We start from the raw sequence: 5,298 nt of genomic DNA on the forward strand, positions 1-5,298 counted from the left end.
TAGTGGAGCCAGGACTCAACCCTCATGTCTGTCTCGTGCAAATCCCACACTGTCCGATGCTGTATGGGCTGTAATATCAAGGGTACCCTCCTTTCTTCTCCAACCCCTGCCCTGGAAAGCCGATGCAGAGATGAGCCTGCTTACTTCCCTTATCTGGAGGTCCACGGGAGGCTTTAGGGACAATGCCTGCTGGGGACATCTTCTAAGTTCTCTTCTCTTCAGACTATTGTAACAAGGTGTCCGTGGAGAAGGAAATTACAGAAATACCATCACTAAATGCACTGTAACTTTTCCTACCTCATCCACTTGTATGTCAACTTGGCTGGGCCGTGATCCTCAGTGATTTGATAGTCATATGATGGTGTGATAACTCTCATAATGAGAATTGATATTATGTGATCACCTCCATGATGGGATCTGCTGTGAACAAGAACCCTGCTCTCCTACCTGCCAGTCTTGGGTTCACCAGCCCCTGTGGCTACGTGCATCAGAAGAAGCCTAACCCATGGACTTGGGATGTTCCAGCCTCTACAACTGCGTGAGCCATTTCCTTGGTAGAAATCTCTCTCTCTACATATACATATTTATACACTTTACTGGTTTTGTTTCTCTGGAAAACCCAGCCTAAGACATCCATCCACCTTCCGTTCAACAGACCTGAGGTAAAATCTCAGCTCTGCAAATCACAAGCTGTGTGAACTTGAGCAAGCTTCTTATCCTTTCTGAGTCTGTTTTTTTATGTGCAAAATAAGGATAATGCTTCTCCCTTGGAGTTTCTGTATTAACTAAAGTGAAATACAAACCACTCGGCTCAGGGACTGGCATAGTCTATACCCACACCCTTCCCCCTTCCTCTCTCCCTTGCCCCACTGCCTTGCTTCCCATGTTGGGGATGAAGGTAAACAGCTTAGTCATCACCCACAGCATATGGAAGCCATGAGACCCATCATAAAACTGTCAGACAAGATGCACACTGTAGCTCAAATTAAAATATCTCTGTTCACTTGCATTCTTTGTGCCAGAGGCACACTCCATTGGCATATGTTTGTGGCACATTTGCAAACAGGAATGACACTTTAAAAAAACTTTGGAATAAATATTTTGTTTTCCACTTACTGCACTAGATGTATTATCCACCCCACCCACCCACGTCTGTTGCTGCATCAGTTACTGTTGGGACAAGACATGGAATAGTTTCACTATAATTCAGAAACTTCTAGGTTATGACACAGTCCTCCATTCAGTTCACAGCAGATGAAGAAGACCCTATGGGCCTCAGAGTACCTCTGGGGCAAGAATAGGGAAGTTAAGCCAAAGAGTCTAATAGCTGAATTTCTCACAGAAAAGTCAATGAATTTTAATGTACTGGCTACTATAGGTTAGGCATAGCAGAAACGTACTAAAGATCATGAAGATAGCACAGGACCAGGCAACATTTTGTTCTGTTCTACGTGGGGTCACCATGAGTGGGAGTCAACTTGATGGTAACTTAAAACAGCATCATATATTGGGCATTACACTAGAAACTGGACTTGGGATGGAGACCAAGCAGACATAGTGCCTGGCCTCAAACACTTACAATGGATGTTGAAGGAAAACACCCAAGGTTCATAATGAATATCATCCAAATTGCAGCCATGTGTCAGACAGCGATCACTCATGACTCCTGTAGCCCTCGTGACTGTGGTTTGCCTGAATTTGTGATTTAGAGCCCCTCATAGCGATACCTTAGATTCGTGCAGTTGTAGCAGTCAAGATTTGATCCTAGAAGTACAGCTACTAGGAGAAAATAGAACAAGAGATTCATTATTAAAATTAGACCTTCCAGAGTGTGGACACAGATGGAGACTCTGTGCAGGCCAGTGGTTGGGAAGGAAATCTGGATGTGAAATGGGAGAAAGCAAGGATGAACTAGAATCCATAAGACAAACTGGAATCTACAAGGACATGCTGGAAACTTTATGGAATCTGGACCCACCCATCTGCTTTTCACCACTTCAATCTCAATGGTGCTATGACCTGGAGGAAAAGCAGGTGCCCTTTGCCAGGAAGGTGCACACACACCTGTCCAGAACTCAGAGGAGCTGAAGGAGAGGATAGAATAGGAGCCGGAGGAGCTGGAGAAGCTGCAGGCTGGTGGCTGCCCAGGTCAGAGAGGTGATCCAACAGGCCAACAGCAACGTACTCAAGTGTCACAGTGCCTGGCACCCTACCTTAGCTGTCAGAACCTAAAAACAGCTGCTGCTTCACTTCTGCCTTCCAAATATCATGCAAATTCCTCTTGTAGCCAATCCTACCCCTGAATGAGCCACAGAGGGAGTTCTGGGAAATGTAGTTTCAGATTAGCTAAATTAACACAGTGAAGAATTGTACAAAGAAAATTAAAACATTTTATACAGTTTTATTGATTAATTGCACTATCAGAAATCTAGGAAATAATTCTTGAAAAAAAAAATTCTATCAATCCAGTCATAGAGGAACAGTTAAATAAATGAATAAATAGTTAAATCCACTGAAATGTTATAAAGCCATTAAAAACATTTTTACAAAGTATAGTAATAGGAAAAAAATGCTTGGTACGGTGTAAAGTAGAAAAAAAGCACATATACACATAATTTCATATGTATTATGAACATAACTCTATAGAAAAGAAACGTAAAAAGAAAAAGAAGCATTCTTGTTACAAAAATAGCAGATGCTTACATCTGATTTTCTCCACTCACACTCCAAAATCCATCATAGCTCAACATGGAGAACTAATGAAATCACTCAGCTCCAAGCTCACAACAGAATTAATGACAGAACACTAGGAGCTCCACAGCCCAAAGCCCACACTGAAATAGTTAAGCAAGTGCACAGGAATTAAGAGAGGTGGGCAGGTGTCTGGGAGCATGGATAAAATCATCACCAGAAAAAGAAAGCCCCATCTGAGTGGAGAAATATTGAGAATAAGGATGATATTTGACAGGTTAGGGCAACTGATACTGAGAAATTCAAAGAAAGGGGCTTGAAAATGTGTGGAACAGAAGCCTCAAGCTTGGGAAGCACCACTTCTCAGGAAAGGAGGGGTGACTCAGGCAGAGGAGATGTTGGTGAGGCGAAATGAGATAATGAGGTAGTCAGGTAATGAAGTAATAGGGTAATGAGGTTTGCTAATGAAGGGACGAAACAAGCAAGTGATAGAAAAAAAATCAGAGAATACAAAAATACTACTCCTCCAAAAAAAAGAGACACCATAGATTAAAGAAATTGTGCCTCATTATACCTACAGAATCAGGTGCTCTTTGACCACAAAACCTAATGTGGCACTCAGAGTCCTCATCCTTGCCTAGGTATAATCACTCATAATTGCTGGTTCAGGAAAAACAACATTTCAAAGTAAATAAAAAAGAGCAGACAATATCTATTAAAGTGAATCTCCTCCAACTCAAAACACACATAGCAGAATAAAATTATAACACAATATCTAACCTGAATTAGTTACTTCTAAATAAGCATTTGCAGATATGAAAAACATCTTGAATCAGAATTTCAAACACTCAGGGCAGAAATGGACAAAAAAACAGAAATATAAGAAATGAGATTTGATTTAACTTGGGAATAATATTGAGGCAATGATAAGATACTCCTAAAAAATAGAGCCTAAGTCACAAAATGTCCAAGAGAAGATATATCTGACTGAAAATACAATGAGGAATAGTAAGTAAAATTTTGAAAATAGCTAAGAAAACAAATGAAAATAGTTTAAAAATGTGATAGAAATAAAGATAAGCAAAAGACACAACATATGTCTAATTGGTGTCCCTAAAGATGATAAAATAAATGCAACACAGTTAATATTTAAAGCTATAATTCAAAGAAAGCTTACTGAAATAAAATATGGCCTTTTTAAATGGCTACTTCGTACTTGAGAAAATTGACATGGCAAAGTCATCTCTAAAGGATGTTTTAGTAAATCTACTAGACCTTAAGGATAAAATGAAATGGACATAGGAAAAACAAAAACTTCTCAGAACCTCTGGACAAGAAGACCAAGAATCTTTGTGTGTGTGTGTGTGTGTGTGTGTGTGTGTGCTTTAAGTGAAAGTTTACAGCGCAAGTTAATTTCTCATACAAAAATTTATACACATACTGTTACGTGACATTAGTTGCAATCCCCACAATGTGACAGCACACTCTCCCTGTCCACCCCAGGTTTCTTGTGTCTGTTCAACCAGTAAGACCAAGAAACTTAAAAGGAAAAATAATCAGATGGCATCAGAGCTCTTGGCAGCAAGAAAACACAGTAGAACAGCATGTTCAAGAACTTCTCTGAAAGGAAATGTGAGCCAAGGATGTTCTATCCAGCCAAACCTTACTTCAGATACCAAGCCTTATAGAACCAGTTATAAACAAGCTAGAACTTAAGGAATAAAATTCTCACCAATCCTTGTTGAAGAATCTAACAGAGGAAGGGCTCTACTAATCAAAAATGAATTGGGAAGATTTTTGGTCTTGGCCACAGAAGTGAGATGACAAAGGGAACATCATCATTTGGAAAACGTCATAATAAGACACACCTCCTGTGCCACCACTGTGGCTCTAAAGCCTACCACCTTCAGAAGTCGTCCTGTGGCAAATGTGGCTACCCCAACAAGCACGAGAGAAAGTATACCTCAAATGCCAAAGCTAAAAGGAGAACTACCACTTGTACCAGATTTTAGATGAAACACCTAAAAATTGTATATCTCAGATTGAGGTACGGATTCTGTGAAGGAACAGTCCGTAAACTCAAGAGGACAGATGTTGCAACATCCAGTTCATCTTAAGGAATTAAATGCTTAGTTGTGCAATAAGTGTTCTGGTATTAAAAGAAAGAAAAGAAGGAAGAAAGGAAAGAAGGAGGAGAGAAAGAGGAAGGAAGGAAGAAAAGAAAAGGAAGGAAGGGAGGAACGGTGAAAGAAAGACGAGAAAAGTAAATAACTAGGTGTCTTCGTCATCTAGTGCTGCTATAACAAAAGTACCGCAAGTGCATGGCTTTAACAAAGAGAAGTTTATTCTCTCATAGTCCAGTAGGCTAGAAGTTCAAATTCAGGGCTCCAGGGAAAGGCTTTCTCTCTCTGTTGGCTCTGGAGGATGGTCCTTGTTGTCAGTTTTCCTTTGGCCTGGGAGCATCTCAGCAGAGGAACCTCAGGTCCAAAGGGCATGCTGTGCTCCCGACACTGCTTTTGTGGTGGTATGAGGTTCCCCTGTCTCTCTACTCGCTTATGTCTTTTATATCTCAAAAGAGATTGGTTTTACGACACTATCTAATCTTGT

At 40.4% G+C, this 5,298-nt stretch overlaps 1 pseudogene; it reads left to right on the forward strand.

The window, feature by feature from the left end:
• The first annotated feature begins 4,511 nt into the window (after positions 1–4,511).
• On the forward strand, positions 4,512–4,808 carry LOC126059709 (60S ribosomal protein L37-like; annotated as a pseudogene).
• The last annotated feature ends 490 nt before the right edge of the window (positions 4,809–5,298 follow it).

Source organism: Elephas maximus, chromosome 16, assembly GCF_024166365.1.
Source record: "Elephas maximus indicus isolate mEleMax1 chromosome 16, mEleMax1 primary haplotype, whole genome shotgun sequence".
NCBI classification, from domain to species: domain Eukaryota; kingdom Metazoa; phylum Chordata; class Mammalia; order Proboscidea; family Elephantidae; genus Elephas; species Elephas maximus.